The sequence below is a fragment of the Microcaecilia unicolor genome, chromosome 1 (genome assembly GCF_901765095.1).
Source record: "Microcaecilia unicolor chromosome 1, aMicUni1.1, whole genome shotgun sequence".
NCBI classification, from domain to species: domain Eukaryota; kingdom Metazoa; phylum Chordata; class Amphibia; order Gymnophiona; family Siphonopidae; genus Microcaecilia; species Microcaecilia unicolor.
The window spans coordinates 314059731-314086289 of NC_044031.1; the positions used below are offsets into that span (position 1 = coordinate 314059731).

Sequence of the window (26559 nt, forward strand, 5' to 3'; positions counted from 1 at the left end):
GCGTACACAATTTGGAAGTGTGCCCAAATTTGCATGCACAATTTTGATTGCTATATATAGACTTAAGGGGACTGTCTCCCCTTACCAACAGATAGAGGCAGATAATTTACATATTCCAGTGACACTGCTAATATAAGGAGTGGTGCACCCTGGAACAACTCAGTATGCCTATGCCAAAGCCAAAAAAAACTTGATAAACCATTATCAAACCTGGCAACCCACCAAAGGAATACTCTACAAGAGACATAAATCTCTTAAATATATACATAGCCAGAATTAACTCACCTGGACATTTCAGGGCCACAGTCCTCCCAGGTGCTTGAGAGATCTAGCAGGACTCAAGGAAAGGAAATTAATAGTTAAGAATAATTTCACCTGCTAGACCATTCCAGACCAGTGGGACGTACCCAAGCTTTGTCCCTCAAGCTCCACTCCTTCACCGTTCAACCAAAGCCACTATCTTCTATGACCAACACATCAATCCTACAGTGCATAAAGGAATGACCCCCATGAATGAGAAACAAACATTAACGGGCTATAATATATTCAGGGAAGGGAATTGGGCTTAATATACCGCCTTTCTGTGCTTTTTGCAACTACATTCAAAGCGGTTTACATAGTATATACAGGTACTTATTTGTACCTGGGGCAATGGAGGGTTACGTGACTTGCACAGAGTCACAAGGAGCTGCAGTGTGAATCGCTGCACTAACCACTAAGGCGACAGGTGGTCAAAAAAGTGGAGTAGCAGCTCTATCTGGGAGAAACAATATCAAAGTGATGAAATGAAGGGGGGCCTGGGAAAAGTAAGAATGATACGGATCGCCTTGAAAAGAGAAGACGGAACCTCTATCCACATGGGTATTGTGTACAGACCTCAGACACAATCAGAGCAGCTTGCTAAAGATCTGGTTGTAGATGTCCACAACTTGGGAAAGAAAGGGGAAGTCTATTACCGGGAGGATGTGGACTGGATTTTCCATCTGCAGAATCAGAAAGAAGTAGGGAAATTGTGGATGCCTTTCAAAGTGCTCTGCTCAGACAAATTGTGATGGAACCCATGAAGGAAGGAGCAACACTGGATCAGGTGCTTACAAATGGGGAAAGTGTGTCTAATGTCAGAGTGGGTGCCCACCTAGGCAGTAGAGATCATCAAACGGTTTGGTTTGATATAACAGCTGGAGCAGAGGGCAGCCACTCAAAACTCAAAGTCCTAAATTTCAAACATACTGACTTTAGTAAAATAGGGATGTACCTTAAGAAAGAGCTGATGGGATGGAAAGACATACAAGAAGTGGAAAGACAGTGAACCAGGCTTAAAGGAGCTATTAAAATGGCTACTGACCTATTTCCTTGGTCATACGATTAAATTTTTCCTGACATATATAAGAAAACCCAGGAGTGTAGGGAACAGTTTCTTGCTTTGAAGCAGGAGATCCTTGCCCTGGGAAGAAATGTTTTTCTTAGGTTTCCCTGTAAATGCAAGATTCAGCTTGCATCTCAATCGCAAACCCAAGAAATCTGGTGTAGGAGCTATCACTATAAATGAGCTTATGGAGAAATTACTGGGGGGTTTTTTGTTGGGATCAGCATTAATTTTAACTCGATGTTTATTTCTTTGTCAGGATATTCTCTGTTAGTTTCTATTCTTTGGATTACCCCCCTCCCCAATGTGGTCTGAAATTTGTTATAGTTGCCATAATTGTTAGTCTTCTTTTTAAAAATGTCTGATAATTATGGAAAATTTTTATTCAAGATTATTCTCTTGATGCATAATTATAAAATGTAATAAACATTTAAAAACAAAAAAAAGACTACTGACCTTTACGTGAGGAGAGTAAATAAAAGCAACAAAAAAGGAAACCAGTATGGTTCTCCAAACAAGTGACTGAGAAAATAAACGCAAAAGAGTTGCTTGTTCATGAAATACAGGAAAACTCAAGAAGAGGAACACAGAAAAGAATACCGAATGAAATAAAGAAGCCAAGAGGGAGATACGTTGGCAAAAGCAGAGGCAGAAGAACAAATGGCTAGAAATGTAAGGAAGGGGAGACAAGAATTTTTTCAGGTATATTAGTGAAATGAGGAAGGCTAAGAATGGAATTGTGACACTGAAAGATGATATGGACGGCTATGTGGAGAGTAATGAGATAAAAGCAAATATGCTAAGCAAATACTTCTATTCTGTGTTCACGGAAGAAAATACTGGAGAAGAATTATGATCAGCTGGTTATGGAATGGATATATGGAAGAACATGTTTATGAACAACTTGAAAAATTGAAGATGGACAAAGCCATGGGACTGGACAGGATCCACCCCACGATATTGAAGGAGCTTAAAGAGGTTCTGGCAGGTCCTCTTAAAGATTTGTCTATGTCTAAATCTGTTTATTGTTTTAACACATCAACAAAACTATACAGCTCACAGTTTCCAAAGTACATTCCGCCAGTCATTCTCTGGGTTTACCTGATTCTTTCGTCATCTAGGTGTTCAATTCACAACCTTAAACTGTACCACTGGATTTTACAAGAATGTTCACATGTGCATTGTATTTAATATACAATCCCCAATCTCTTATCCTCTCTAACCCGTCCACCCTCCCTTTCTTAACTCACCTTCTAATGGAAAAAAGGGGGGGGGGGATTAATGCATTTCACGTATACGATGTAATAAGTTTTTAGTTTAACAATCGGCTGCGTGCCTGGTGAGATAATGTCAACCAAAATGGCTCCCAAGTTTCTATAAGTCTACGGCCTTTTATACTATCTAAATCAGAAGTGCCCAGTCTGTCCATCCTCAACTGTTCCAACATATACAGTTTCCAACGCTGTAGGCTAGGAGGGGAGGACTGAAGCCATACACATAATATAGACTTAAGGCCAAATGTCACAGTGTATCATAGGAAAGAGCAAAATCCTCCAGTGATGGACCTCCCCTCTTCTAAGTGCCCAAACAACAATACTGGGCTGACCACCACTGTTTTATTCCACCACCTTGATATCATTTTTATTAAGGATTCCCAGAAGATCCAAATAGACTTGCAATGCCAAAACATATGTCCCAAGTGCACTCTCTCCATCCCGCATTTAGGGCATTTTCCTTCTCCAGTGAGCTCAGCTTGCCTCGCACGATTTGGTGAGATAAACAGTCTCATGATAAACTTGTACAGTGTCTCCTTGTGTTGGATCAAGTTCACTTGCTGATGTATGTAGCAGATGGAATTTTGTAACATGGTATAGGTTACGTCCATTCCCAAATCTAGAGACCAAACAGACGTCAACTCTCTATAGTGACTGTCTGGAGTATTGCCCTGTAGAAATCTATAGTGGTAAGATAGTGGTACTCCCTGTGTTCCTCCCAAGGTAAGTGCCTCTGATAGAACCTCCTGTACATCTTCAGTTAGGTCGGTCCACTGAAGTGAGTCTATATAGTGCTTTAATTGTATATAAGCAAAAAAGTGAGTTTGAGGAAAATCATGCTCCCCCTGCATCTCAGTGAAGGTTTTCAATCTCCCCTCTTCTCCCACTACATTAAACAGATACCTCAAGCCTTTCTTCCCCCATGTGGAAAACATCCCCCCATACATTGCTGGCGGAAATGCTGGATTTCCTATAATGGAAAGAAATGGGGTCACCAATGCCAAGGATCCAAAATGATGACTTAACCATCTCCATGCTTTGCGTGCTGCCCTGAATAAAGGGAACTCCTTAAAAATTCCAGGGGGTAAAGATTTGGTAGCATGCAGAATATGACTAAGGTGACTAAGGTGTATAGTTTGTATGATTTCACCCTCTAATGATGTAGCCGAAAATTTCTCTACCCCCCTAAGCCAATCATTTATATGCCTCATCTTGCATGAAACTGTCAAGTAACGAGTACTCAGTAACCCCATCCCTCCATATCTCTTTGGTGTCTGAATGATCTCCACGTTTAGCCTTGGCTTCTTCCCTCTCCACAAAAACATTTGTACAAGTCTATAGAACTGCCTCAGCTCTCTGGTCTGTAAGTATAATGGCAGCATTTGAAAAGCGTATAGCCATCGAGGAATGATTATCATGTTAATAAAGTGTATCCGTCCCCAAAGGGAAATAGGATAACCTGCCCAAACCTGCAATTGTCTAGCGGTATCAGATAACAAGGGCTGTATATTCACATAATACAATTTGGTTAGATCTACCGGTAAATAATGCCTAGGTACTTAAGAGTTGTGTCTGCCCATTGAAGAGGAAATTCCCCCTTCCATCCCTCCCTCACTATTTCCTTGTTTGGGAGGGCTTTGGATTTTTCCAGATTTAGAGTAAATCCAGAGAACTGTCCGAATGCAGAGAGTGGGGTTAAATGGGCAGTATTCACAATGGAGAAGGGTAGTTAGTGGGGTTCCTCAGGGGTCTGTGCTAGGACCGCTGCTTTTTAATATATTTATAAATGATTTAGCGATGGGAGTAACTAGCGAGGTAATTAAATTTGCTGATGACACAAAGTTATTCAAAGTCGTTAACTCGCGAGAGGATTGTGAAAAATTACAGAAGGACCTTACAAGACTGGGAGGCTAAATGACAGATGACGTTTAATGTGAGCAAGTGCAAGGTGATGCATGTGGGAAAAAAGAACACGAATTATAGCTACGTCATGCAAGGTTCCACGTTAGGAGTTACGGACCAAGAAAGGGATCTAGGTGTCGTCATTGATAATACACTGAAACCTTCTGCTCAGTGTGCTGCTGCTGCAGCTAGGAAAGCGAATATAATGTTGGGTATTATTAGGAAAGGTATGGAAAACAGGTGTGAGGATGTTATAATGCCATTGTATCGCTCCATGGTGCGACCGCACCTTGAGTATTGTGTTCAATTCTGGTCGCCGCATCTCAAGAAACATATAGTAGAATTGGAAAAGGTGCAGCGAAGGGCGACTAAAATGATAGCGGGGATGGGACGACTTCCCTATGAAGAAAGGCTAAGGAGGCTAGGGCTTTTCAGCTTGGAGAAGAGACAGCTGAGGGGAGACATGATGGAGGTATATAAAATAATGTGTGGAATGGAACAGATGGATGTGAAGCGTCTGTTCACGCTTTCCAAAAATACTAGGACTAGGGGGCACGCGATGAAACTACAGTGTAGTAAATTTAAAACAAATCGGAGAAACGTTTTCTTCACCCAACGCATAATTAAACTCTGGAATTTGTTGCTGGAGAACGTGGTGAAGGCGGTTAGCTTAGCAGAGTTTAAAAAGGGGTTAGACGGTTTCCTAAAGAACAAGTCCATAAACCACTACTAAATGGACTTGGGAAAAATCCACGATTCCAGGAATAACATGTATAGAATGTTTGTACATTTGGGAAGCTTGCCAGATGCCCTTGGCCTGGATTGGCCGCTGTCGGGGACAGGATGCTGGGCTCGATGGACCCTTGGTCTTTTCCCAGTGTGGCATTACTTATGTACTGTAAGCCCATTAAAGTGACAGTGCTTTTCTTGTAATGTCACCGAATAGTCTTGGAAAATGTTTACTTTTTCTCCCAAGTATTTTAAAGATTCTTTTTTTAGGCGGTATCCTCTCAATTTTTCCTCCTTATAAAGTTATGCACTTTCACAAGTATTACTCTGGGCCATTGTCCGTCATTTTGTTGTCTGCCCACGCAGTTGGCCCTCTTCAAACATAGTTTTCCCTGACTGTCCGATAATGCAAATTCCTGGGCCATCCATTTTTCCAGTTCTGAAGCAAGGACTCTGTCTCTAACTGTTTCCGGGATCCCCACAATCCTCAGACTTTGCTGCTAGGACCTATTCTCTAGGTCCTCCAGCTTCTCTGTGTGCTCTCTGACCTTCTGCTCGAGAGCTGTTACCAGGGCAGAGGTGTGTGGGGCCTGGTCCTCCAAGGACGACACTCTAGCCTCCACCTCCCCTGTCCGTCGCGTTGTGTCCGCTAAAATTGTTTCCAGACCCAACAAACGTTCAATAACCTGACCAAACTTTGGTTCCAGTGCCTTTCCTACTGCTTGTGTGATCTGATCCAGTTGTATCTCCGTAAACAATGGTGCTGGTAATGCATGGTCCTCCATCTTGTCGTCAGCTGTTTTCTGTTTCTCTTGTCTTTGCGATTTACCAGCCATTTCTCTCTTCAATTTAGAAATGCATGGACAGATACTTGAGCACACCGATCTCAAAGGATTCAGCTTTTACCGGGGATTTTTAAAAGCTTTTGGTTGCGGAGGGCTCCCGGAGAGGAAAGCACATCCTTATCCCCTCATGGCATCACTTGATCTCCTTAAAGATTTGTTTAATAAATTCTTGGAGATGGAGAGGTTCCGTAGGATTGGAGAAGAGTGGATGTGGTCTCTCTTCACAAAACTAGTGACAGAGAAGAAGCGGGAAACTACAGGCCGGTAAGCCTCATTTTGGTTATTGGAAAAGTAATAGAAGCATTGCTGAAGGAAAGGATAGTGAATTTCCTGGAATCCATCGAGTTATAAGATCCAAGGCAACATGATTTTATCAAAAGTAAATCATACCAAACAAATTTGATTGAATTCTTGTCTGGAAGAGGAGTGCTAGATGCAATCTACTTGGATTTCAGCAAAGTCTTTGACACGATTCCTCATAGGAGGCTCTTAAATAAACTTGACAGGCTGAAGTTAGGACCCAAAGTGGTGCCACAGCATTGGGCAACGCCCCAGAATGGAAAACAGAAACCATACACCTACAGGAACCCTGGCTCGCTAAAAATCTGAGAACAAGCTTCAACATAAAAGGTTTCCCGTGAGAGAAGAAATCAGTCAAGACCAGAAAAAGACCATCTGGGACAAAGCACGGTAGGCAGGTTGCCCAGATCAGTAACTCTGAGGAAGAACTAGCTCAGCACTGGAAAAGAAAATAAAGGCATATACTTGCTGTGCTGCACTGTCCCACCAGGAATCCAGCTGAATTGCAAAGTTAAGTCTCATAACACTCCCCGAGATGCCACACAGGGTCGGAGAGGAGCTGAAGGCGACCAGAACTTCAGGCAATTATCTATAACCCCTGATCAACTGATCTGTAGGAAACCCAGGGCAGGAGCTGCTAACCAGGCACCAGACAGGAGCTGCACAATCCGTCCACCTTCCGCTAGGAGACAGAGAAAAATACTGAGGCTACACAATGCCTTTAAGGGCGAAGTACTTGAAACTATTTGTTTTCTCTGTCTCCTTCCACTGGTGGATGGACACAACCAATTGGTCTGGACTGGTCTGGTATAGATGAGAAGAAATTGAATGTTTGTAGCTTAACTGAATTTTACCTTAAGGCACTAGAGTGTCTTTAGAAATTACAGTATAACCTAGTCCTGCACCCCCCCCCCCCCCCCCAGGGTCTGGATGTGCCAGTGGTTGGTACACATGGCAGTACTTATCTCCTTTCTTGCCTCATCTACATTCTTCTGCATCTCATCCCCTTGCTAAACCGTTTTGTCCCTGTTACTCATTTCCTTTTCACCTCCAGTCCCTTTCTTACGTCTTTATCCACTTTATCTAAGCTATTTCTACTGTCTGAACCTGTCCCTTTCTTTTCCAGCATCCACTGCCCTTGCCTCTCTAACACACCCAAGGCATTCATTCCCTCATTTCTTTCCTTGCGCACCATTCCGCCCGCCTTCTTCCTCCCCCAATATCCATTTCCCTGCCTTTCTTCCTTACTCGAACATCTATGGATTTTGTATCTGTGATTTATATCATGACGTTTTAAACAAATGTGTGTTAATATGATTATGTATGTATATTTGAAACCTGTTCTGGGTGTTACCTGTAGAGCAGGCTAAATGTATATGTATAAATAAATATCCCTCTTCCTCATCTCCAACTTCCCCTCACAATTTGTCTTCCTCTTCCTACCCAGTCCCCCCCCCCCCCCCCCCAATATCAGCCCCCTTCACCAAACTTATTTTTATACTGATGTATTATTTTGATTGATTGATTTTATGCTTTATAATATTATAATATTTTGTTACTAATTGCTAATTTTACACTGTTGTGCAGTCTGAATTTGCAGTTTTCCTCTGGGCAGGATAATGCTAGTTTTCAGCGTTGGGAGAAGCAGGGTGTCTCTCTTATACAGAATGTCTTGAATGATGAGGGTTGGATACTTTCCTGGGAGGTATTGCGGGCTCGAAGGGTTGTTGAACCTAGAGACTTTTTGGCGTATCGCCAATTGTAACATTATATTAGGTCCTTAGACGCGTCTGCTCTGCATCCATCTCTGGGCGAACGCCTTTAGTTACTCTTTGACAACTTTAGAGAGGGGAGTCTGTCGGTTTCTGCCCTCCATAAAGCACTGCAAATAATTTCCCCTATTCGGCAGTATGAGGAGCTAAATGGAGTCGAGACTTAGGTATATCTGCTACATCCCTAAACCTGTAGGCACTTATTAAACGTATCCCGGAGATCTCAGTCAGGTGCAGGAGTGTCAGTTCCGCACTCTACATAGGGCATATTTTACACAAGAACAAGTGTTTAAGGAGGGTGGAGTGGAGACTCTGGTTTGCCAAAATTGCCAACAAGGACATAATTCTCTCTTTCATGCTATTTGGAGTTGTCCAAAGATAAAGCAATTCTGGAGAGCTATTTTAACTTATCTTGAGAGATTGCTGGGTCGAAATCTGCCTTTTTTTCCGGCAGGGTTGTTGATAGATAAATATGAAGTTTTTCCATATTCCTAATGGTTCACAGGCTATACTTATTCGTAATGCAGGAGACCTGGGTAAGCGGGTTATTCTAAGTACATGGGTTGGTGACGAAGTCCCTTCCTTTTGGGCCTGGAGAAACCATATGCTTACCTTAATGCTTTTAGAGCAGAAATCTGCTAAATGCTCACCTAATCGAAGTAAGTTATTTCTTGCAGTATGGGAAAAGTACATCCAGTCCCTTTCGCATAGGGCCAGGAGCTTGATCTTAAATTCCTTTTGAATTGCTGATATTTTTTCTGGTAGAGTGAAACCCACAATTGCTTAGAGGCCTCGGACAGCACGCATCTCAGGCTTGTCCCTCTTGCTTCAGTCCTGTCTGCCTACAGCTTCAGCTCCAGTCTTGTCAGTTCCAGCACTGCCTGCCTACAGCTCCAGTCCTGTTGTTCCAGTCCTGTCTGTTCTAGCCCTGCCTGCCTACAGCTTCAGATCCAGTCCTCCAGTCCTGTTGTTCCAGTCCTGTCTGTTCTAGCCCTGCCTGTCTACAGCTTCAGATCCAGTCCTGCTTGTTCAGTCCAGTCCTGGTTGGAGGGTTTTGCCTGCTGCTGCAGCTCGTCGACAATAACCCAAGGGCTCATGTTGTTCCAGAGTCCGTGACTGTTTATTTAGAGCCTGAGACCGTGACACCACAGTTTGTAACACTCATGATACATCTTCACATGGTAACTGCCCAATGGACCCTAGCTTCTGAGTATTGTGTGAAGCCATGGAGAGTCTAGAAGATGTCATCCGAGTGCCCCTAGAACTTGCTCACTCCCTGTTGAGGTGGACTATTTGATCCAATTTGACTCTGGGACTTCCATTCCAAATTCCTCAGCCGCAGAAAGTGCTGATGACAGATGCATCTCTCCTGGGTTGGGGAGCTCATGTAGATGGACTTCACAGTCAAGGTGCTTGGTCTGCCCAGGAAATAGATCTCCAGATCAATCTTCTGGAACTTCAGGCAATATGGAATGCTCTAAAGGCTTTCAGAAATCAGCTGTCTCATCAAACTGTACTCATTCAAATGGACAATTAGGTTGCCATGTATTACACCAACAAGCAAGGGGCACCGGATCACGCCCGATGTGACACTGGGCTCGCTGGTATGGCATGTTCCTTCGAGCCACTTACCTGGCAGGCAAAAACAATAGCCTGGCCGACAGACTGAGCAGGGTTACGGAACCGCACAAGTGGTCTCTAAACATGGGCGTTGCCCAAGAGATCTGAGCTTAGGGCACCCCCTCAGTGGATCTCTTTGCTTATCAAATCCAGTTGTGCTGTGGATCTGGTACATGGTATCAATCTTCTTGGGCAGTACCGGGATAGACAGAGGAGACTCCCAATTCCGCACAAGAACATTCTGCAGGATCTTGTACAGTGGTACAGTAGCAGCCTCTCTAGGAGGAGACTCGTAGTCCAGGACCTTGACCATCTTGGTCCTGGGCTCATCCTCCACCTCTAAAGGAATGGCAGCCACCATTTCCTTAACAAAAGAGGGAAAAGAAAGGCTCCTTGGGGGAGATTTCTGCCTTTCCTGTGGAGGGGAGGGATTGAAGGGGATGCCATAGGACTCATCCTCCGAAAGTACAGTGGATCCTCCTCCAACTCCATGAGCGCTCCTCACAGGTGTCAATAAAAAAAACTCCTTATGGAAGGGATGAGACCAAGCCTGCCTCAACTTAGAGGAATCATGTCCTCGAGAGGGGCGTTGAGGAGTCTGCTCCTGCCTCAACTCCGACAAAGCTTTCTCCACCGACATCAAGGGGGTACTGGCTTTGTTGGCAACCGATACCAGGGCCATATGTGAAACTGGCATCAGAGGCTGCACCGTAGGCAGAGGGCCAAGCATTGCCACAATGGGAGGCAGGGTAGGTTCAAGCACCCCCAATACCAATGCAGTCCATTGCATGAAGCCATCCAGCAGCTCAGGGAGCAAGGCCAGATGCACTCATCGAGGGCCAACACCAGAAAAGGCTGGGGTATCGGTGCGGAGTCAGTCTGCAGAGCTGCTGGGATCGAGACAGGAGGCTGGTCCTGGATGCCAGAAGACCGACGCACCGGCACCTCTTGTACAGAGGGGGAGTGGTCTTCCAGGTGCCAATGCTTCTCAGGTGCTGAATCCCTCAACACTCCGGAGCTCCAAGCACCTTGTATCGAGGGGGATCGATGCTGATGCATCTTGGCCTTCGCCTGAAGTCATTGAGGCTCCTCGGTGCCAATGAGGACATTGAATCTTCACGTCGCCTCGGGGTCGGCTCCAATGCAGATCAGTCCCAGGAACCCAGTACAGCAGCCAGCATCGAGGCAGGTGGAGACCCATTCGATGTACAGCTGCTCCCAGTGACCATAGGTCTGGCAGCCATATGTACTGATGTAACACTATCATCAGTGCCAACGCTGCCAACACTGATATCAATGCTGATGCCAAGGATTCAGACCGTGCTCCAAAAATCCTCTCCTGTTGAGACTCTCTGGGCACCTGGGTCCATTTCTTCATCCAAAGACAAAGGACACAGGTCAGGCCCTAGACACTAAAGACACCAAGAATGGATGTCTTTGCCAGAGATGGTCTGATTGCACCAGGTACAGCGCTTAAAGCCACTGGGAACTTTCATGGACATGGAAGGGAAAACTTCTGCAGCCAAATCAAATGACATGATGGTGCCACAAAAAGGGACAAGGCACAAGAGAAAAAAACATGTAGAACGCAACCAAGTCAAGGCCTAAAAACGGCCCAGTAAAAAAGAAAAAGAAAGGAAACTTAAAGAGTGGCAAAAGAAAACTAAAACAATAAGGGAAGGAAAACAAGGGTATCCAAAAGTGGGCATGCAAAAAAAAACATGCAAAAAATTGCCGAAAGGCACTGTAGAAGCTCTCCAGACAGAGCTGTGAAGAGAGGCTCACCGAGGTATTAAAAAACAACTGTGGTAACTGCGCTCTCATGGCGGGCAGGAAGGCACTCGCGCATGTGCAATGGAGCGTGGCTCACGCTCCACAAAGCTCTTAAAAGCTTGTTACAAGTGTCAGACTGTGCAATGCAGGATCACATTACCCATGTGTGAGAATACATAGGCCTGCATGTCCTTGGAGAATTAGATATTACTTTGGTTCTACCTCACAGACTACTATTATTCATGCCCTTTTGATGTCTAGACTAGACTGTTTTACTATGACTTTATTCAGACTTCAACCAATCTGCCCTTCAACACATTCAAACTGTGCAAAATACTTCAATACGACTTTTTTTCTCACACAAAATGTTTTGACCATTTTGCTCCACTTTTACGTCAACACCACCAGCCTTCAGTTCTACTTAGAATTCAGTTTAAAATTTTAGGTCTGGTCTTCAATAGTTTTATTTTCAATTGCCCCTTCCTATCTGGGCCCACTGATCACATTACATATCCCCTCCCATCTTTTGCGTAACATATATGATTTTCCACCTCAATATTCCATCTACTCTTTGGCCTGTGCTAGAATCTAAACATCAAAGTGCTTTTTGTCATATACAGCCCCCTCTATTTGGAATTCTCTTCCATTCTCCTCACACTTTGAACATGCCTGTCCTAAATTTAGAATAGCACTCAACTCTTCTCCGGGACATGCAAGGGAGGCAAAGCTCCTAGATGCCATAAATGACTGCATCATATAGTAGATGATCCCAGGAATGACAAGAGAGGAACTTTGTAAAGGGCTACATTGGAGTGATGTTAAAAACAAACAGGGAGAGGCTCCTAAGTAGTTACAGATGAATGTTCATGACACTGTGGCCCTAATAAAAGTAATAATCACTGAGCTAAAAGTGTGAAAACAGGAGAAGGAAACTGCTGGACCCAAAAAGTACCTTAGCATTTTCAGAAAATTGCAGAGAAGCTGCTTAAACAATTTCATAAATAATGATTTTGTAGTAATTTGTAAGCAGTAAACCATATTGCTGTTTAGTATAATTCTAAAATTTTGCAGCATACATAGAGTATACCCTTCTTCAGGAAGTCAAATGCTGTTTAAGAGGGTTTATACATTACTAATAATCTCAATTAGCTGTTAAAAACCATCTATCTTCCTCCTGACATGAGCAAAATTGTTCTCACTCCACTACTGAAGGGATCTGGGCTAACATCACTTGCAAAACTACCATCCAGTGGCAAGCATATCCATTTTTACTAAAGTATTAGAAACCTACATTAGTAAATATCTCTATATCTGAAAAAAATGTTCTATTTTACACTGGTCACAATTTGGTTTCAGATCATCACATAGTACGGAAACATTGCTGCTAGTTCTAACTACATATGTCAAACAACATCTATGCAAAGGAGACCAAGTACTTCTTCTCCAATTTGATATATCGGCGGTGTTCGACACGGTTGACCACACATTGCTACTCGAACTCCTGGATCAGATAGTAATAACAGGGACTGTGTTCAAATGGTTCATCGAATTCCTTTCAAATCAAAGTTATTCTGTCAAGCAAAACAACCAACTTTCCAATTTCTTGCCTCCTAACTGCGGGGTCCTGCAGGATCTCCCCTCTCACCTATTCTGTTCAATCTCTTTATGTCATCCCTTGACTCAATACACCTGAGACTTAATGAACTACTATTATCCTATGTGGAAGACATCCTGCTTCTCTTACCAGTGACAGCATCAAACATAGATCCAACTCGGTCTGTGGCAAATGGTATGACTGCTGTCAGCACCTGGGCCCTGACCAATAAACTGAAATTGAATGTGCACAAAAACAAGGTCCTGTGATTCCGAAATCAGGGGGTTGAGGTCCCATCATCAATATCTTTGACCAATGGTCAAATCTTTACAGTTGAATCTGAAACCAGAGTACTAGCGGTCTTGCTTGTCTCTTCATTCACCTTCGCTTCCCATATTAACCATCTATGGAAGAAAACATTCAAAATGAGACAGCTACGTCTAGTCAGATCATTCTTCGACCAAAAAGCCTTCACACTACTAGTCCAAATGTTAGTACTACCTCATTTGGATTACTGTAACATTCTATTTCTTGGTATTATGCGTCAATACCAGAAAAAAATGCAAATCATACAGAACACAGTTGCTAGACTAATATACAGACTGAATAGATATACTAGTGTTCCAACTCATCTAAACAAACTGTACTGACTTCCCATAGCAGAAAGGTTGGGATGCAGAAGATATCCCTCATTCTGCAGGTTCAAAGCTGCTTGTTTAGTTTTTCAAATCCTACAGGGCTTCACCTCTGAACTGCTAAGATTGCTTCGCTATCTCTGGTCCAGTCTAATAGACTGAAAGTCTATTAGACTGGACCAGACATAGCGAGTGGAGGAGTGGCCTAGTGGTTAGGGTGGTGGACTTTGGTCCTGAGGAACTGAGTTCGATTCCCACTTCAGGCACAGGCAGCTCCTTGTGACTCTGGGCAAGTCACTTAACCCTCCATTGCCCCATGTAAGCCGCATTGAGCCTGCCATGAGTGGGAAAGCGCGGGGTACAAATGTAACAACAACAACAACAAAAAACCTAATGCTAGCATCACTGTTCCAAAAGACAATTTTCAGCTCTCTATTCCCCATTCTCGGAGTCGATATGAAACTATTTTCCATCAGAACGGAAAACAGCTACCTCAACTGCAGGAAGAGGCTAAAAACCTCTCTCTTCCCAAAGACTGCTTCATAACAATCCATCATGACTTCTACCTCCTAGAATCATCCATTATCCTTTCCTTAATGTTTTTAGTCTCATGTATTAATCCAATGGTCTCTGTTTCTCAGACCTCACACTAACACTATTTGCTTTTGTCTCACCTAGAATATAAAACGCATTGAAGGGGATATTAGCAGTATACAAGAATTAATTTGAATGATACAACCCATCTGCTGGCAAGATTTCCCAAGCACCTTTCCCAAGGTAGTTTTCTTCCAATTATCAGCCCTCAATATCTCTATTTAAAACCACAAGGTCTGAAGATGCTACAAAGGCAACCATTCACAGCCCTGGCAGGAAGACAGGGTCTGTGCCACTACTCGACAATGACACCTACTGGTTAGACTTAGGGTGCATGTGTAGTAGGTTCTAGGGACTACCATGATCAAATCTAGTCACAGTAGCAGCTAGGCTACGTGAGGGAATATAAAATACTGGAAAAACCCATAGTAGTCGTGGCACCACCTCCAAAAGGAGGCCGGATGCAACTGAGCAGGAGACCCAAAGGAATAGGAGGAAACTGCTGGGCCATAACAATCAAACCTTACAAGGAATTAACCCACTGGGACTCCAGGGAACTTTTAACAGACCTGTTGCACAATTTAATTTTCACCAAAGACTGTGGGAGTATAAGTCTGAATCCAAACTCAAAAGACAAGAGATATTTAACAATTAATATTTTTTTGCTCACATTGCAATCTAATATTTATGGTTTTACTTTGAAATTTAGAAATGTTTTACTAGCATATTATAGTGCTCATGAAAAGTTGCTGGACAAAACTGCAGAACAGGCAACAGCAATGTCGACTTTCCCACAAGTTACACCACCCACCCCATCCTATACGGAGCAGCTTTAATGAGAGGGGAAATCGAATTCCAAGCCTGCATAATCTTTGGCATCTGCCAATAGTGGTACTGGTTAGTGCCAAACTTCGCTTGTGGTCTTCAGCGATATGGGCAGAGATCACTAGCTCACTTCAGATATGTCACAGACTGTCATTATCTCCTGCAGGGTCAACCTGTCACTGTAGAACTGAGCTGAATTTGAAATTGCAATCCACAGGTGAACCATGTAGACTATCAATACAGTTTGAGGAAGTTATTGTATATCGGTGCAGATTTCAAGGTTATTTTTAATCTACTATCACCAGACGGGCCATCTGGGCGCCTTACAATCTAAAATGACAGTAGACTGACAACCAAGATACATGAAAGAAGAAGGGGAGAACAACAATATTGAAGATAGGATTGGGGGGAGGGGGAACATGAAACATGAGGTTACAGCTGTGCTGCCAGGGACTCATAGCCAGCGCTCGCAGAGACTGTGATTGATAGAATCAGTAGAAAGCAACTTTGAAAAAAAACAGGAAACAGTTTTCTGGCACCCCGACAAAAAAAAAAAAAAGTAGTATTAGTGGCTTATTATGGATCCTTTCTTAAATAACCTACTTGTGTAGTAAGGACATGATGACCACCTTTCTCCAACCAGTCAGGCCAGATATGGAGTCTTTTTAATAATCCAAGAACAAATGCATTTAATTGAGAATGCAAGCCCCTGGGAAGAGGTAGAAAATCCTGCCACTAATACTGTAATTGTATTAAAGAATGATTCTAGTAGGCACTACTCCCTTGTGGCATGCACAAGGGATTAAGAATGAATGCACAGGAAGGAGCAACAAGTCATTAATGAAATCCAGGGAGGATAGAGCAGATCTATTGTTCAGGGCTATTAAGTAAAAATTGCACCCATAGGGAGTGGTGCTGACATTCCTGAGGTAATTACAGTCCCATTGCAACCACAGGGCCTTAGAATATGACTGTATTAGTGAGAGAGCACACTTCACACGTGCACCTTTACTTGTGCATGCCATTCAGTGACTGATAACTGCGACACCCAGAAGAACCGCAAAGCTATAGCACAGGTGCATTCAGAGCACACAACTAGTGAGGAAGCTGCATGAAATAGCAAATCACGCTAATTGAAACAGGTTAATCTTATCCTCCAACCCTCAAAATTCCTACATGGCCAATGGTGTGACTTCATAGTAGTGCTGTGATGTTTGTAAGCCTGGAGTCAGTATCCAGTTTGGAGGGATATGGATAGATACCCCAGTCTCCTGCAGAAAAGGTTGCAAAATCTGTGTATTGCCCTGTTTCCCAGGGATTTCCACAGAAGAGAAGAGGAGGCTGGAGTGTCAACAATGCGTGTGATGGCCGACTATCTCTCTCCCTACATCCCTCTCAGCATGATCCTAGCTTCATTTGAGAATAGCGGCAGTGCTGTACTTCAGGCCCTGTCCTCTCACTCTTCTTTTTGGCACAAAGCTTTGAATCACACAGTACAAAGCTCAACACCAGCCCTTGGCAGTAAAAGAGGAGTTGCCTCTCTGCTGGTGGCCTTCTAGCCAAGCAAGATAGAAGTGTGAGTGAGAAGACAGAGAAAGACTGAATGAGGGGCACAGTAGGGGTCTAGGAGAGTAAATGAAAGGTACAGAAGGTAGAATAAGTAAGGGACTAAGGGACAAAAGCATCATGGGAAGTAAGAATATAGGAGGTAAGAGTGAGCAAGGGGAGTCACAGTGAAGAGAAGGGTGAGAGGTGTTATGGAGTATGAGTGACAGGATCAGAAGGACAAAAGTAAGAGGATTGAAGTAGTAAGATTAAGGGTTCTGGAAAGGCTTTAGAGTATGAATAAGAACTAAAAAGGAGTGTGTGGTAGAAGAGTGAGTGAGAAGACTGAAGGGGGTGTGAATAAGAAAAAGGATCAGTGTTGGGAAAATGTAGATCCCATTCACTGATCTTGAAATCCCTCCTCTTTATCCCCACCGTCCCCTTACCTCTCCTCTAGGCCTCAATTCTCCCTCTGCCTCCATTCCTTGTCCTACCTCTCTATCTCTCTTGCCTGAAATCCCTTCTCCTTCTGCTGAGCTTCCCCTTCCACCCTCCTCCAGACCTCTTCTCCTTCCCTTATTTTCTATCCCCTTCTTCCTTTCACTGCCCTAATCACTAAGAACCCTTCCCCCTAAAAAAGGCCCAAATTAACTGGTCCACAAGAAATACCAAAAAAAATGACAATTTTTATAAAGTTAAAAATATGCATACATAATTTAATAGGCAATTATATACAAATTTATGAAAATGTGGCAACACTTGCTATAGAATCTTGAAAAATCTGCTGAAGGATATTAAGAGCTATGAAGAAGTTGGATGTGTTTCAGAAATGATATGTATACACATTCTAGGAGGAAACAACTGGAGTGAAGGAGTCATCCAGTAGTTAGAGCAGAAAAACTGAGAACCGACGCAGCCAGGGTTCAAATCCAGCTTCTACTGATGCCTCTTGCAACCTTTGACAAGTTACTTCACCTTCTACTAAACAAAGTGAAACTTAGGGTCCCTAAGGTACAAACTTAGATTGTGAGCCCTCCTGGGACAGAGAAATATCCAGTGTACCTGAATGTAACTCACCTTGAGCTACTACTGAAAAAGGTGTGAGCAAAATCGAAATAAATAAATAAAATACTTACTAAAGTATTTTTCCCACAGACACAAAATGGGAGAAAACCTCCGGTAAACAGACCCCTCAGACTGTTATCCTCTTGTGCAGGAACTAACTGCTGTACCTGATTGCAACTTGACTCAAGTTTGGAATTGAAAATGATAATTCTAAAACAAATAAAAATGCCACAGCAGGGCAATGCCTGCAGCTATAGGGGGCAGCAGTCAAATGATGAACCTTAAGGAAAATGTCCCATTCTGTGAGCCAGGCTGTTGTTCTAGGGAGGATGTAGGAGAAATTAAGAGACTAAAACAAAGAAAAATAATAACATTCTGTTAAAAATTTAAAAGGAATACTTCTGGTACTCATGGAGGGTGGCAATTTTACTTTATAGGAATGTGAAGTCCATTTAGCCACAGTGTCGATCTATCAGCTGTGCTGCTGTTTTCTTTGTAGCATGGCAATGGACTGAGATCATCAAGTCTTTTCATAAAGGTCATGCATCAAGCCACCGTGGTTGTTACCTTTTGACTTGATTAGGGATTTCAACAAACCAGTTAAACTAGAGGTAAAAAGCTGTTATTATCCTACCCCAGCCCTCTCACCCATTCAATGCTTTTTCAGATCAGCTTATAAGTATTGGCGCATTTATATGCCTCAGGGAATCCTTATGCCTGTATCTTGTTCCCTCTTACAAACAGCTGGGGAGTTGCAGTGACTTTTGGCTCCTTCCTATGCTGCAGTTTAATAGGTGAGCTAGATATCATTGAAAATGCAATACCCAGCTCAGTCCAACATCCATGGACTCTGTCGTCGTCCAGACTAGAGTGACAAAGCCCGAGTTGAAAAAAAAAACAGAATCTCTTGCTGGCAGCATAAGGTACAAACTAAACAGGGGTCAGGTTTGCCGAAGGATATTTTGGGACTTGATATACAGTGAAGATACCATTACTCAGAGCTCCCAAACAGGCAGAGTGCCAGCAAGAGGAGCCTCTCCCTGTGGGGAAAGAATTCAAGTTTCCACACAGCTTCTCTCATTATACAAGCAAAAATAAAATATTTTTTTATTGTGGCTTACTAAGAAAACAAAGTGTTCCTAGCTAATGGAAGCCACAAGGTAAGCACGAGGATAAGGTTTCCATCAAGATACACAGAATGTATTCTCATAGAAGACATTTAGTCAATGCTGCATTTTGACTAATGCATTTTTCTACCCAAGATGGTGGTATATAAAGGAATACACACACAATAGTCCTGAAGATTACAATCTGTAGTAGAGAGTTGGACAGAAATCTTACCCGTCCCCGCTGGAATCTTACCCATCCCCACAAGATTTTAACATTTCCCCGCTCAGTCCCGCAGGAATTTAATGGTACATTAAAAAAAATTCTGGTCTGGGTTCAAGCCGCAGCACTGCAGGCAAGAAAGGAACAGAAGTTGGAACTTGGAACACTCTGGCGTGTATATGTAAGACTTGTCTCTGATTCACTGGCACTGTGCACTAAGAGGTCGCCATATGCACGTGAAAGTAGGTCAGGTGACATCTGATACTTGTGCCTGTGTCAGAGCTGAGGTCTGCATATCAGGCCGGGAGCAGAGAGGATTAATAGCAACATAGTACGTGACAGCAGATAAAATGAAGATACATACCTGTAGCAGGTATTCTCCGAGGACAGCAGGCTGATTGTTCTCACTGATGGGTGACGTCCATGGCAGCCCCCAATGACTGGAAAATCTTTCTAGCAACAAAAGTTTGCTAGAGCCTTCGAGGCATGCGCGGCCATCCGTGTCGCGCGAGAGTCCTGTCAGTTTGATAACCAAGCAACGAAGGAAAAGACAACTCCAAAGGGGAGGCAGGCGGGTATGTGAGAACAATAAGCCTGCTGTCCTCGGAGAATACCTGCTACAGGTTTGTATCTTCATTTTCTCCGAGGACAAGCAGGCTGCTTGTTCTCACATGTGGGGTATCCCTAGACCCCAGGCTCACTCAAAACAACAAAGAAAGGTCACTTGGGCCTCGCAACGGCGAGGACATAACAAGGATTGACCTACGAAGAAAACATCTAACAGAGTGCAGCCTGGAACAGAACAAAAATGGGCCTAGGGGGGTGGAGTTGGATTCTAAACCCCGAACAGATTCTGCAGCAACGACTGCCCAAACTGACTGTCGTGTCGGGTATCCTGCTGAAGGCAGTAGTGAGATGAGAATGTGTGGATTGATGACCACGTCGCAGCCTTGCAAATCTCTTCAATAGTGGCTGACTTCAAGTGGGCCGTGACATAACCCTCAAGAGTCAGCCCAGCTTGGACGTAAGTGAAGGAAATGCAATCTGCTAGCCAATTGGAAATGGTGTGCTTCCCGACAGCAACTCCCCTTCTGTTGGGATCGAAAGAAACAAACGTTTGGGCGGACTGTCTGAAGGGGCTTGTCCGCTCCACATAGAAGGCAAATGCTCTCTTGCAGTCCAATGTATGCAACTGACGCTCAGAAGGGCGGGTATGAGAATGGGGAAAAAATGTTGGCAAGACAATTGACTGGTTAAGATGGAACTGCGACACCACCTTCGGCAAGAACTTAAGGCGAGTGTGGAGAACTACTCTATTATGATGAAACTTGGTATAAGGAGCATGGGCTACCAAGGCTTGAAGCTCACTGACTCTACGAGCTGAAGTAACTGTCACCAAGAAAATGACCTTCCAGGTCAAGTACTTCAGATGGCAGGAATTCAGTGGCTCAAAAGGAGGTTTCATCAGCTGGGTGAGAACGACGCTGAGATCCCATGACACTGGTGGAGGTTTGACAGGGGGCTTTGACAAAAGCAAACCTCTCATGAAGCGAACAACTAAAGGCTGTACAGAGATAGGCTTACCCTCTACACGTTGATAAGCACTAATTGCACTAAGGTGAACCCTTACGGAGTTGGTCTTGAGACCAGATTCTGATAAATGTAGAAGGTATTCAAGCAGGGTCTGTGTAGGACAAGAGCAAGGATCTAGGGCCTTGCTGTCACACCAGACAGCAAACCTCCTTCATTTGAAAGAGTAACTCTTCGTAGTGGAATCTTTCCTGGAAGCAAGCAAAACTCGGGAGACACCCTCAGAAAGACCCAAGGAAGCGAACTCTACGCCCTCAACATCCAGGCCGTGAGAGCCAGAGACTGGAAGCTGGGATGCAGAAGTATCCCCTCATTCTGAGTAATGAGGGTTGGAAAACACTCCAATCTCCACGGTTCTTCGGAGGACAACTCCAGAAGAAGAGGGAACCAGATCTGACGTGGCCAAAAAGGAGCTATCAGAATCATGGTTCCGCAGACTTGCTTGAGTTTCAACAAAGTCTTCCCCACCAGAGGTATGGGAGGATATGCATACAGAAGACCCTTCCCCCAATGAAGGAGAAAAGTATCCGACGCTAGTCTGTCGTAGGCCTGAAGTCTGGAACAGAACTGAGGGACCTTGTGATTGGTCTGAGTGGCAAAAAGATTCACCGAGGGGGTGCCCCACGTTCGGAAGATCTTGCGTACCACGCCCGAGTTGAGCGACCACTCGTGAGGTTGCATAATCCTGCTCAACCTGTCGGCCAGACTGTTGTTTATGCCTGCCAGATACATGGCTTGGAGAAACATGCCGTGGGCACGAGTCCATAGCCACATCTGGACGGCTTTCTGACACAGGGGGCGAGATCCGGTGCCCCCCCTGCTTGTTGACGTAGTACACGACAACCTGATTGTCTGTCTGAATTTGAATAATTTGATTGGACAGCCAATCTCTGAAAGCCTTTAGAGCGGTTCCAGATCACTCGCAACTCCAGGAGATTGATCTGAAGACCTGATTCCTGGAGGGACCAAGCTCCTTGAGTGTGAAGCCCATCTACATGGGCTCCCCAACCCAGGAGAGATGCATCCGTTCTCAGCACTTTTTGCGGCTGAGGAATTTGGAAGGGACATCCCAAAGTCAAATTGGATCAAATTGTCCACCACTGAAGGGAATGGCGAAAGTCGTGGGTAGCTGAATTGCATCCTCTAGATCCCCTGCGGCCTGAAACCACTGGGAAGCTAGGGTCCATTGAGCTGATCGCATGTGAAGACGGGCCATGGGAGTCACATGGACTGTGGAGGCCATATGGCCTAGCAGTCTCAACATCTGCCGAGCTGTGATCTGCTGAGACGCTCTGGCCAAGGAAAGAAGAGACAGAAGGTTGTCCGCCCTCGCCTCTGGAAGATAGGCATGAGCCGTCTGTGAATCCAGCAGAGCTCCTATGAATTCTAGTTTCTGAACTGGAAGAAGATGGGACTTCGGGTAATTTATGACAAACCCCAGTAGCTCCAGGAGTTGAATAGTCATCTGCATGGGTTGTAAAGCTGCTGCCTCTGAAGTGTTCTTCACCAGCCAATCGTCGAGATAAGGGAACACATGCACTCCCAGTCTGTGTAGCGATGCTGCAACTACCGCCAGGCATTTGGTAAACACCCTGGGCACAGACGCGAGACCAAAGGGCAGCACACAATACTGGAAGTGCTGTGTTCCCAGAGGGAATCACAGATACTGTCTGTGAGCTGGCAGTATCGGGATGTGTGTATAAGCATCCTTTAAGTCCAGAGAGCATAACCAGTCGTTTTTCTGAATCATGGGAAGAAGGGTGCCCAGGGAAAGCATCCTGAACTCTCGGACCAGGTATTTGTTCAGGCCCCTTAGGTCTAGGATGGGACGCATCCCCCCTGTTTTCTTTTGCACAAGGAAGTACCTGGAATAGAACCCCAGCCCTTCTTGCCCTGGTGGAACGGGCTCGACCGCACTGGCGCTGAGAAGGGCAGAGTTCCTCTGCAAGTACCTGCCTGTGCTGGAAGCTGAAGGACTGAGCTCCCGGTGGGCAATTTGGAGGTATGGAAATCAAATTGAGGGAGTATTCTAGCTGGACTATTTGAAGAACCCACCGATCGGAGGTTATGAGAGGCCACCTGTGGTGAAAAAAGTTTAACCTCCCTCCGACCGGCAGATTGTCCGGCACAGACACTTTGATAGCAGCTATGCTCAACTGGAGCCAGTCAAAAGCCCGTCCCTTGCTTTTGTTGGGAGCTGCAGGGGCCTGTCTGGGCGCGCGCTGGGGTTGAGCCTGAGAAGGCTGTCAAGAAGGTGGATTGTACCTACGCTTACTGTTAAGCATAGGGAGCATTCCGCCTTCCCCTGAAAAAAAACGTCTACCTGATGAGGTAGATGCTGAAGGTGCCCGGTGGGAGAGATTGTCGAGGGCGGTTTCCCGCTGGTTGAGCTGTTCGACCACTTGCTCGACTTTCTCGCCAAAAATATTATCCCCCAGGCAAGAAACATCCACTAGCCGCTGCTGGACTCTATTGTCCAGGTCAGAGGCACGCTGCCATGAGAGTCTGAGCATCACTATACCTTGAGCAGCGGCTCTGGATGCAACATCAAAAGTCGTAAGCACCCCTGGACAGGAATTTACGACACACCTTCAGCTGCCTGACCACCTCCTGAAAAAGGCCTGGCATGCTCTGGAGGGAGCTTGTCCACCAAGTCCGCCAGTTGCTTGACATTGTTCCGTATGTGGATGCTCGTGTAGAGCTGGTACGACTGAATCTTGGGACACGAGCATGGAGGACTGATAGGCCTTCCTCCCAAAAGAGTCCAGAGTTCTAGATTCTCGTCCTGGGGGTGCCAAGGCAAATTCTCTAGAACTTTTGGCTCTCTTGAGAGCAGAATCCACAACACCATAAAGTCGTGAGGTAACTGCGACTTCATCAACTCAGGCTCTCCATGGATTCGATACTGGGACTCAACTTTCTTGGGGATGGTGGAATTAGAGTGGTTTCGTCCAGTTCTTCAGCAATGTCTGCTTAAGGACATTATGCAGAGGAACAGTGGACGACTCCTTAGGTGGTGAAGGATAGTCCAGGACCTCGTACATCTCGGCCCTGGGCTCATCCTCAGATACCACAGGGAAGGGAATAGCCACAGACATTTCCTGCACAAAGGAGGAGAAAGAAAGACTCTCCGGGGGAGAAAGCTTCCTTTCAGGCGAAGGAGTGGGATCAGAAGGAAGACCACAAGACTCCTCAGAACAGAAATATCTGGGATCCTCCTTGGTGTCGGACAAGACTTCGCGAACTGCAGGCCGAAACCGGGCCCGTCTCGACTCCAAGGAACCACGTCCTCGATGATGACGTCAAGAAGTCGAGTCCTGTGCCGGCGGCGATGAAGCTCCCTCCATCGATGTCGACGGGGAGTCGACCTGGGTGGCAGCCGATGCCGCAAGCGGCATTGGCGTTGGGGACCGCACCACAGTACCGCTTCCATCAACAGTACCGAGGGCGCAAACACCCCTGGTACCAGAACAGACTGACGCAGCAGCCCCTCCAGGAGACCTGGAAGAATGGCTCGGAGGCGCTCGTCCAGAGTGTCTGCCAGGAAAGGCTGAGGGGCCAGAGCAGGAGCCGGAGGCAGAACCTGGGCAGAGCAGAGAGGCAGTACCAGACTGTCCGAAGACTGACGTACCGACACCTCTTGGATGGAGGGTGAGCGGTCCTCCCGGCGTCGACGCTTCTCGGGTGCCGAACCCCTCGATGCCCCGGAGCTCCCGGTACCGTGTGTGAAAGGAGATCGATGCCGATGCTTCTTAGCCTTCGCTCGATGCACGGCATCGGTACTCCTCGGTACTGATGAGGACGTGGAATCCACACGCCTCCTCAGGGTCGGGTCCAACATCGGTCAGTCCCGATGGGCCTGCACAGCAGGAGCCTTCGAGACAGGTGGAGACCCACTCGATGGCTCACTGCTCCCAGCGTATGGTGGTCTCCGAACAGGTATTACCTGCTCTCCCGATGTCGATGCCATCTCCGGTGCCGATGTCGACCTCGGTACCGCTGCTTACGTCGACGCCGAAGTGCCAAGCAAAGCTCCAAACAGACGTTCCCGCTGAGCTTGTCTCAACGCCTGTGTCCGCTTTTTAAGGCTAAGACACAACTTACTCGCGTCTGGGCGATGGTCGGGCCCAAGGCACTGGATACACCCCGAATGGGGATCGGTACCTGAGATTGCCTGGCTGCACCAACCGCACTTCTTGAAGCCGCTGGGAATCCTTGATGTCATGGACGGAAAAATAGCAGCGGCGAGGTCAAAATTCTCGATGGTGCCAAGAAAAAAAGGCACAAAAGGGAGAAACGCGAACGCAGCGAAAGGAAACTTAAAGAGGCCCAACTATAAAAAATAAAGGGGACTTCTTTTTCTTTTGAATAAGAGTACAGAAGTAAAAGAAATGAAGACAAAAAGTGCGAAAACTCACGAAAGACGAAGGCTTTTCCTCAGGGCACAGAGAGAGAGAGACGGAAAAAAACCACTCTCTACCACGGAAAAGAAAAAAACTGACGGGACACTCGCGCAACGGGCGGGAAGCGGATGGCCGCGCCCGCGCACACTCGAAGGCTCTAGCAATCTTTTGTTGCTAGGAAGATTTTCCGATCAACGGGGCTGCCCATCAGTGAAAACAAGCAGCCTGCTTGTCCTTGGAGAAAACAATGTTAGGAATTATTAGGAAAGGGATGGAAAACAAAAATGAGAATGGTCTAATGCCTTTGTATCACTCCATGGTGTGGCCGCACCTTGAATACTGTGTGCAATTCTGGTAACCGCTTCTCAAAAGAAGATATAGAATTAGAAAAGGTAGAGAAGGGCAATGAAAATGATAAAGGGGATGAGATGACTTCTTTATGAAGAAAGGCTAGAGTGGTCAAGACTCTCAGCTTGGAGAAGAAACGATTGAGGGGAGATATGATAGAGATCTATAAAATGCAGAAACAATGTGGCTTCCATGAATTACAAAAGTTAAGAGATACAGCACATGAATTTAGCAGTAGAATAAGGATAAAACGTTAACAGCAATTAGGATGACTAAACAGCAGAGTCACTAATGGAATACATTTGTTCAAAAAGGTACGTTTTCAGTACTACTCTCAGTCTGGTTTCCGTGCTCAGTTTAGCACTGAAACGGTTCTGGTCACAGCCCTGTCGGATTTTAAACGGGACATTTCTGTTGGTATGAAAATTTTACTGTTGCAGTTCGACATGTCCAGCGCGTTTGATATGGTGGACCACGCCATCTTACTACATCTACTAGACACACTAGGCATCGGAGGGTGCGTGTTACACTGGTTTAAGGGTTTTCTGTCAACAAGAACTTACCAAGTCAAAGGCACTCCAGATCATTCTGCACCTTGGAAAGCTTCTTGTGGGGTTCCCCAAGGTTCGCCCCTTTCTCCAACGCTATTCAATATCATGCTGTTTCCCCTTGCCACCGCACTAGCAAACCTAGGCCTGAAACCATTTATCTACACAGATGACATAATCATCTCCATCCCCTTCCATACCTCATTAGATGAAATCACAGATCTGATCAAAGTGACTTTTTCTGTCTTGGAACGTTGGGCCGAGGTATTCTGGTTTAAGATCAACAAAGACAAAACTCAGTGTCTTGTGCTTTCGTCCGTCCATGCCAGATTTTCCACCAACTCCCTTGTCATTAAAGACCAGACCCTCCCTATTTCACAGAGCCTTAAACTTCTGGGTGTTGAGCTGGACCCTCACTTGCACCTGGATCCGCAAGTGCGAGTGGTCACCAAACGGATGTTCTATGCTATGTGGAGGCTGCGGTGTGTTAGGTTTCGTCTCA

The 26559-nt window shown here is 45.2% G+C and overlaps 1 protein-coding gene across 3 annotated transcripts in view; it reads right to left on the reverse strand.

Moving 5' to 3' along the window:
• Positions 1-26559, reverse strand: part of TAB1 (TGF-beta activated kinase 1 (MAP3K7) binding protein 1) — a 190448-nt gene that overhangs the window by 56367 nt on the left and 107522 nt on the right. The gene's annotated exons all lie outside the window — the stretch shown is intronic.